Source organism: Physella acuta, unplaced genomic scaffold (genome assembly GCF_028476545.2).
Source record: "Physella acuta isolate Inbredline_101_S28 unplaced genomic scaffold, ASM2847654v3 ptg000168l, whole genome shotgun sequence".
NCBI lineage: Eukaryota > Metazoa > Mollusca > Gastropoda > Physidae > Physella > Physella acuta.
In genome coordinates, this window is record NW_026731687.1 from 34,478 (window position 1) to 44,657 (window position 10,180).

The window sequence follows — 10,180 nt, forward strand, 5'->3', positions numbered from 1 at the left end:
GTCATTGTGTATAGTCCCTAATGTCAGATGTCTTTCTCTTGGATTATGTGCCATTTGTCATTGTGTATAGTCCCTAATGTCAGATGTCTTTCTCTTGGATTATGTGCCATTTGTCATTGTGTATAGTCCCTAATGTCAGATGTCTTTCTCTTGGATTATGTGCCATTTGTCATTGTGTATAGTCCCTAATGTCAGCTGTCAGATGTCTTTCTCTTGGATTATGTGCCATTTGTCATTGTGTCTCTGGGTTGCTGTTACTCGTGACATTGTAAATTAACATAATTAAGCTAACATTAGGTTTAAGGTCAGCTCTCAAGTAGCTCTGCTATATTGGGCATATGTTAGACAACTATATCTTATTTTTAAAAAACCAAACAACTAACAGCTATACCAAGGCTTATATTACATCTATACCTAGGCATATGTTAGATAACTATACCTAAAAAACTTACATCTATACCTAGGCATATGTTAGCTGTTACTCAAAAAAAAAACCCAATCAACTTACATGTGGTTGCTGCTGTAAGCTCTACTTATCTTGAAATGTCTTTGTATGGGAACTACATCCAAGATGGAGCTGGGTAGCCCCGCCCACCAACATTTAATGAGCTGAATGCGACAAGCTTGTCAATTAACTTGTCTGGGCTAATTTGTTACAGTACTTGGTATACTAGCTAGTACCCAGCCAGTGGTACAGTTCCTATTCTGTCTAATTTTCAGTGCTGTATTTCACAAATTTTGGTTTGAGAAAATAAAGGAAGTGACTGATAAGAGTGAAATTGTGAGTTTGATCTGTTTCTACCATTGAGTGGGTTGTTATATTTTTTTTTTTTTTTAAATTCAACATTTTTTTTTAAAAACTTTTTCTTTCATGTCTTTGGTTGTACAAATATCAATTTAAAAAAAAAAATTCATTCCAAATCTTTTCATTCCATTGAAGGCGACACATTTAAAAATGTTTAATTATTCAGTAATAAATTGATAGGAAACAACCAATTCGTTAGTGAAATACATGATAGATATTCTTAAAAAACAATTGGTTAATAGCTGCATGTTTTTGTAATTAAATATCCAATGTGATCATAATTATTTGTCAAAAAAATTTGGTTTGTATCGACATATGTTCATAGTAAAATATCTGATGTAATAATTTTTTCCTAAAAAAATAGTAATAACAAAATTTTGATACAATATGTGATGCCGTGATAATTATTTTGTCTAGAAAATATCTGAAATGTTACACATTTGAATGTATAAGTCTACCTATTAAATAATTTCCTAAGTTCCAATAGTTTGAATATGTAAGTGACCAATAAATCCGTTCCATTAGTCTAAACATGGTACCCTAAAAAAGACAATGTTTTCCCATCTGCACTGACCAAGTCAACCAGAACTTTCTCATTCTTCATTGTGTGAAAAATATTTTAACAATGTGAATCACTTGTAATCTTTATGACTTTAATCCAAGTGTTTTTATTTGATTTGTAATTCTGTGAATAAGTTGAGAGTTTGTAAAAGTTGTTAGATCTATATCATTCAAAGCTTTTCAACTGCACATATTTTCTAAATCAAATTTTCTTTTTACATTTCCTGGTTGTCAATAAATAAAAATGTACTTGCATGTTTCCTCTAATAAAACAATTTTAAAGTAACTTATTTTTAAAGTTCTCTCCCTTTCTTACCTTTTGGTTTCTTGTGAACTCTTGAATTGTTTCCCTTCTAAAATTTCTCCTGTTTTAGACATGTCACATTGAAGCTCAGGTTATTACTTTGGTGTGTTGTATGTTAAATATTCTTTCACTAGAACTTGAGCTAGAACTTGAGCATGTTGAAAATGTACACAGCTGGGTATTTATTTTCATAAAAAACAAACTTTAAGAGTACAGGCTTTAGGTTCGATCTTTTTTCATTTCTGAACACTGTATATCTTATATAATTATGGTAGCTAAATATTTGTAAAATAATGCATGGTAAACAGATTTCAGACTGCTAGTTTATTTTTACAGTCCTGCCAATAGCTTTAGTGTAGCTGTAACTAGAATTAAAATAAAATCTTGCCCTTCATTAATTACATGATATGTTTATTAATACAGATCACACAACTTTTAACAAATTAACAAGTTGCAACAAGTTTACATACACCATTGATCTCACATGTCTCTGTTCTTGCATACATTTTTTACAAAACTGTAACATCAAACACAATATTGAACTTACTACAAAATAAACATACACTTCACCTTTGATATTATTGTAAGTCCCCTACAGTTTGATGTATATTTGAATACTGTATAAGTTTAATGTTCACATGTGTTTGACATTTCTCAGTATTCCCAGCACAAACCTCTCAAACAGAATTTGTTGTTTGTTTTACATTTTTTATAACCAAGTTGTTGAAGAGTGTTTCACACCAAAATTATGCAGGTCATTGTTTTCTTTATCAAAGAATTGTATGAATATGAAACCATATTTGTTACAATTATTTCAAGTCCATTAGAAGTGAGTTTCACGTTGTCATGTTACTGCATTCAGTACTGTATCATGGTTGTGTTAGCATCTATTTATATGTATCTTGAACTTTCATAGGGCCTACATGTTATGTCTTAATGTTTCAAGAATTTATGAACAAATTCTGTCTAATTTTCAATAATTTATGAACGTGTTCTTTCTTAATGTTTCAAGAAATTAATGAACAAGTTCTGTCTAAATGTTTGAAGAATAAATGAACACTTTCTGTATTAATATTTCAAGAACATATTTTTCTGTCTCCATATTTCAAGAATTTATAAACTTGTTCTTAATAAGTGCTAATGTTTCAAATATTTTTAATTGAGTGTAGAGTTAGCCTTTTTATAGACTAGTTTTTTCATGACATCGTGGCAATTTCTCTTGTTAAACTATTTATTGGAGTGATATTTTTGTAGATCACATAAGTGCTAAATGCACTGAATGAAATGACAGTATTTACTAACACTTCACAAAAATCTGCACACTTTAATTATTCACAGGTTGACCTTCATACTGTTCTGAACTCTACCATCTAATGCATAGATTAGAATGTTGTCTATCTTTTTCATATCCTATTTATTTTGTTGTATTGAGTACTGTGTACACCTAGAATGACAATCTTGCTTTAATTTCCAGCCAATATTTTAGAACATATGTGATGTGGTTTCTTTTCTTGCTGCCATTTTTAAAAAAAAAAAAATTTGTAGTAAATAAACAATTAGTAAAGTTGATGTGTTTAGCTTGATGTGAAGACACTATACATAGATGTGATTAGCTTGATGTGAAGACACTATAAATAGATGTGTTTAGCTTTATTTGAAGAGACTATAAATGGATGTGTTTAGCTTGATGTGAAGACACTATAAATGGATGTGTTTAGCTTGATGTGAAGAGACTATAAATGGATGTGTTTAGCTTGATGTGAAGATTTAATAAATTGATATCAATTAGTTTGAAGACACTATAAATGGCAGAGATGATCTCAAATAATTGTTATGGTTTGTTGTAATTAAATCTTTTGGCGTGCTCATTGCATAAATCTTTTGCAAATTGGACACATTGATACCTGTGGTTAACCCAGTATACCAGTGGCTAACTGCTATTACACCTGTGTTTAACTGCACTGATACCAGTGCTTACCCACAGTGGTATATGTGGTTAACTCCACTGATACCTGTATTTAACTACACTGATACCTGTGGTTAACCACAGTGATACCTGTGTGTTTATACCTGTGTGGTTAACCGCACTGTATTAACCCAGACTGCTGATACAGAGTGTGGATGCCCTACCCCACAAGAGGCAAGCCTGTACATAGTAGCCACATGTGTTGGAGACCAAGATTGTGATTTGATTCAGTCCTTCCACTGTTCTTGTTACCAAAGTAATTCATTCTACACAATAGCCATTTTATACCTTTTTTTTATCCAGCACTTCTTGGGTATACGTGTAATATAGGCCTACATCATTTCAATCATTCTTGTTAGTTTAGATGTAGTGTAGATCAGCTATTTGTCTGTGGTCAGCAGATTTGTAGAAGTCTTATGTCATAGCATTGTTTATGTCTGTTGATATATATTGTTATTATACCCTACTTAGCTTGTACCCAGCATAATATTTTAATCACCCTATATACATATACTCACACTATATACTGCTTGTTGTGTAACTGCACATATAAACTTGACATATACTGATGTTGGCACTGCACATAATAGCTTGTATGTTGTCTTGACCTGTAATGTCATGTCTTACATAATGAAAGTAGACATAGACCTCTTTAACTGCACTAATATCTTGAAGATATTACTTAACATTATTGTCCTTCATTTCATTTGTAGGCTTTAGTTTTTCAAACCGGTCTAAAAGTCCCTTGTAAATGTTGACAACTAGAATAATCCAGCGCTGGTCCTGATCATGACATGTTATTACAAAGTGGCGCAAACTTATAAACTGACATTTTAGTTAACCATTACATAAGCTGACAAAAAAAACCATGACTTTTTGAAAAACAAACTAAAACCTGACTCTAGTACATTTATGACATTTTAAACCAAACATTACAACTTGACAGAAATCACATTTTACTTGACCACACATTTAGTATTTGAGTTCACATAAAGGTCTAAAAAGAAAATAGAAGATATTCAGTTTTCATACACATTTCAGTTCATCACTAAAGATTCACGTTTAAGTTTTATGATGGAATGTAACTGCCTTATTATGATCAGTCCATTTCTTGATTTTGTACATGTATTTGAAGTATTATTTAATAATGTTGCATTAAACTGGAAGGAAATAATGTTTGAGTTGTTGGAAGCTCTTGTGGTGTACTAAAGCAGCTGATTTGAGCCTGTGTTTTCTAGTTTGATCATGTCAAATTCCTCACCAAATGTCAATGGTTTCTCATAAGTTTGATTTTTGACTGCTACTAACATGCTATTCTTTTTAGTAGATCATTAACTAGCTTTTTGACTGCTGCTTCTACATGCCATTCCTTTAAAATTATTGACAAACGTTTAGACTGCTACAAACTACATGCCGTTCCTTTGAACTTATTGACTAAGTTTTTGATTGATAATAAGTTCATTGACTAACTTTTAGACTGATAATAACTACATCATACATGCCATTCCTTTAAGTTCTTTGACTAACTTTAAGCTGTGCTACTAACTACCTTTGAAGATCATTGACTAACTATCAGACTGCTACTAACTACCTTTAAGATCATTGCATTTTTTTTATTTCCACATGTTTGTTCTACACATTATAAAGCTTGTGAAGATTTTTTTTTCTAAAAACATTTTTATTGCATTAAATTGATTTAATAAAACAAAAAGATTTATTATTGTATGGTGTGACTGGGCAGAGTAAAAAATCAATGTCTATAACATATCTTTTCCTTACCCCAAAAAACTTTATAGGACAATAACATTTACTTACACCACCAGCCCTTACATAACATTTACTTACACCACTAGACCTTGTATAACATTTACTTACACCACCAGCCCTTACATAACATTTACTTACACCACCAGCCCTTACATAACATTTACTTACACCACCAGCCCTTACATAACATTTACTTACACCACCAGCCCTTGTATCACATTTACTTACACCACCAGCCCTTACATAACATTTACTTACACCACTAGACCTTGTATAACATTTACTTACATCACCAGCCCTTACATAACATTTACTTACACCACTAGACCTTGTATAACATTTACTTACATCACCAGCCCTTACATAACATTTACTTACATCACCAGCCCTTACATAACATTTACTTACACCACCAGCCCTTGTATCACATTTACTTACACCACCAGCCCTTACATAACATTTACTTACACCACCAGCCCTTACATAACATTTACTTACACCACCAGCCCTTACATAACATTTACTTACATCACCAGCCCTTACATAACATTTACTTACATCACCAGCCCTTACATAACATTTACTTACACCACCAGCCCTTGTATCACATTTACTTACACCACCAGCCCTTACATAACATTTACTTACACCACCAGCCCTTACATAACATTTACTTACACCACCAGTCCGTGTATTACATTTACTTACACCACCAGCCCGTGTATTACATTTACTTACACCACCAGTCCGTGTATTACATTTACTTACACCACCAGCCCTTACATAACATTTACTTACACCACCAGCCTGTGTATAACATTTACTTACACCACCAGCCCTATAACATTTACTTACACCACCAGCCCTTACATAACATTTACTTACACCACCAGCCCTTACATAACATTGACTTACACCATCAGCCCTTACATAACATTTACTTACACCACCAGCCCTTACATAACATTGACTTACACCATCAGCCCTTACATAACATTTACTTACACCACCAGCCTGTGTATAACATTTACTTACACCACCAGCCCTATAACATTTACTTACACCACCAGCCCTTACATAACATTTACTTACACCACCAGCCCTTACATAACATTGACTTACACCACCAGCCCTTACATAACATTTACTTACACCACCAGCCCTTACATAACATTTACTTACACCACCAGCCCTTACATAACATTTACTTACACCACCAGCCTGTGTATAACATTTACTTACACCACCAGCCCTATAACATTTACTTACACCACCAGCCCTTACATAACATTTACTTACACCACCAGCCCTTACATAACATTGACTTACACCACCAGCCCTTACATAACATTTACTTACACCACCAGCCCTTACATAACATTTACTTACACCACCAGCCCTTACATAACATTAGCCCCCAACTCCACCTCTCCACCCTACCAACTAGGCACACTTTGATCTACTACAAAAGGTAACAACGAAGTTGAGTGAAAATCACTTATTTCAGTTTCAGTAGAAACCTTAGCATATCTTAACCAGCTTTGTCCCAGTAGGCCTATTTATCCAGACATTTTAAGACTAAAACAACGTGAAGAAGAAGATCTAGAAAATAAAAGTCCGTGTTAAATTTTGCCCATCATATTTTATTGTAACACGAAGATTTTGCGTGCTGGTTTAGAAAGGAGTTGTTTTATTTAAAAAATGCAGTTTAAAAGTTAGACACTTGGCACGTTATTTTATGGGGCAACTGTATTTGGACACAATGTTATAGCGATTAGTCCTCTGTCCTTCCCAGGAAACCAAACATAAAAAAGGGCAGGTAACCAGTTGCCAGAAATATTTTTTGTTGTTGTCTTTCTTGGAATAGATTTCGTCCCATATGTGTGGATGCTCTTAACGTACGGATGGTTTCTGTTAGAATTTAACATCACGTGGTTCTCAGGTTAGAGATCACAGGCTATCACGTGGTGCTATGGTTAGAAGTGACAGCCTATCATATGGTGCTATGGTTAGAAGTGACAGCCTATCATATGGTGCTATGGTTAGAAGTGACAGCCTATCATATGGTGCTATGGTTAGAAGTGACAGCCTATCACACAGTGCTATGGTTAGAAGTGACAACCTATCACACAGTGCTATGGTTAGAAGTGACAGCATATCATATGGTGCTATGGTTAGAAGTGACAGCCTATCACACAGTGCTATGGTTAGAAGTGACAGCATATCATATGGTGCTATGGTTAGAAGTGACAGCCTATCACACAGTGCTATGGTTAGAAGTGACAGCCTATCATATGGTGCTATGGTTAGAAGTGACAGCCTATCATACGGTGCTATGGTTAGAAGTGACAGCCTATCATATGGTGCTATGGTTAGAAGTGACAGCCTATCACATGGTGTTATGGTTAGAAGTGACATCCTATCATATGGTGCTATGGTTAGAAGTGACAGCCTATCATATGGTGCTATGGTTAGAAGTGACAGCCTATCATATAGTGCTATGGTTAGAAGTGACAGCATATCACACAGTGCTATGGTTAGAAGTGACAGCCTATCATATGGTGCTATGTTTAGAAGTGACAGCATATCATATGGTGCTATGTTTAGAAGTGACAGCCTATCATATGGTGCTATGGTTAGAAGTGACAGCCTATCATATGGTGCTATGGTTAGAAGTGACAGCCTATCACACAGTGCTATGGTTAGAAGTGACAGCCTATCACACAGTGCTATGGTTAGAAGTGACAGCCTATCATATGGTGCTATGGTTAGAAGTGACAGCATATCACACAGTGCTATGGTTAGAAGTGACAGCCTATCATATGGTGCTATGTTTAGAAGTGACAGCATATCATATGGTGCTATGTTTAGAAGTGACAGCATATCATATGGTGCTATGGTTAGAAGTGACAGCCTATCATATGGTACTATGGTTAGAAGTGACACCCTATCACGTGGTGCTATGGTTAGAAGTGACAGCCTATCATATGGTGCTATGGTTAGAAGTGACAGCCTATCATATGGTGCTATGGTTAGAAGTGACAGCCTATCATATGGTGCTATGGTTAGAAGTGACAGCCTATCATATGGTGCTATGGTTAGAAGTGACAACCTATCATATGGTACTATGGTTAGAAGTGACATCCTATCATATGGTACTATGGTTAGAAGTGACACCCTATCACGTGGTGCTATGGTTAGAAGTGACAGCCTATCACATAGTGCTATGGTTAGAAGTGACAGCCTATCATATGGTGCTATGGTTAGAAGTGACAACCTATCATATGGTACTGTGGTTAGAAGTGACAGCCTATCATATGGTGCTATGGTTAGAAGTGACAACCTATCATATGGTGCTATGGTTAGAAGTGACAACCTATCATATGGTGCTATGGTTAGAAGTGACAACCTATCATATGGTGCTATGGTTAGAAGTGACAACCTATCATATGGTGCTATGGTTAGAAGTGACAAACTGTCAAGTTTTGGGGTAAGAAAGAAAACCTTGGAAGCTGTGAAACTGCAATGTGGTGTACCGTTGCAAATTGAACTCAGGTACCACGTGACAGAGAGAGCCAACAGACAGCGACTTTAGTAATTCAGGAGTTTGTTACTGTTAGACTTTAAAAAATCGCTCTATAAACTATTGGATAAGGGCAATGAGTTAGGTCTATATAGGCTATAAAGTAGATATATAAGATCAATACACTAATGTATGAGGGCTATATATATGTATGAGCTATAAACTGGATTTAAGTGGTCTATAAACTAGATGTAACTGGGTTAGAAACTAGATGTGTAAGGGGTATAAGCCATTCCATCTACATCAGATTTTATTTTAGTACTCAAGAGCTAAACAGTGATGACCTGTGTCAGTTGTAACAAGTCAACAACAAATGTACTTGTATTAAGGAATAGGAAACAGGATCATAGACTGTTCGCATTTGTGTGTGTATGTATGTGCAGAGTTTCTTCCAGGCATCTCTTCGGGGGGGCGAAGCCCCCCCGAAAATTTTTTACCGCCCCCCCGAACGAAATGAAATTTATATAATTTATATAGAAAATATATACTAATAACAGTGTCCGCCCCCCCGAAGAAAGTTTACCGCCCCCCCGAAGATTTCAAGTGCCCCCCCGGAGAAAAAAGTCTGGAAGAAACACTGTGTATGTGTGTGTGTGAATGCTTGTGTGTGTATGTCTGTGTTTGTATATCTGTGTGTGTATGCATGTGTTGTGTGCAGGTGTTTCAACTGATGCACGCGACAATCACAACTTACTGTTGTTACTGGTAGAAGCTAACGGTGTCTGTTACCACTGATGAGTCTTTTGTGTATGACAAAACTTTTGGGTCTCAGAAATCCGAAATGTTAAGTTTTATCTACGATTTCTTTTCTGGAGGTTGAGTGATTGATTCCCATAACATGTTTTGTTCCATCAAGGTTGTCATTGATTCCCCAAATATGTTTTGTTCCCTCAAGGTTGTCATTGATTCCCCAAATATGTTTTGTTCCATCAAGGTTGTCATTGATTCGCCAAATATGTTTTGTTCCATCAAGGTTGTCATTGATTCCCCAAACATGTCTTGTTCCCCCAAGGTTGAGTCATTGATTCCACCAGCACGTCTGCACCTTGTGTTGCTGGACATTCCTGAACAAGTAGTCTGGATGATACAATAGCACCACATTTGTTGTACTTATTTCTATTGGAACCCCCCCCCCCCCCCCCCACCCTCCCCCACCTCACAAATATTACACTTAAGCTGGATTTAAAATGTTGA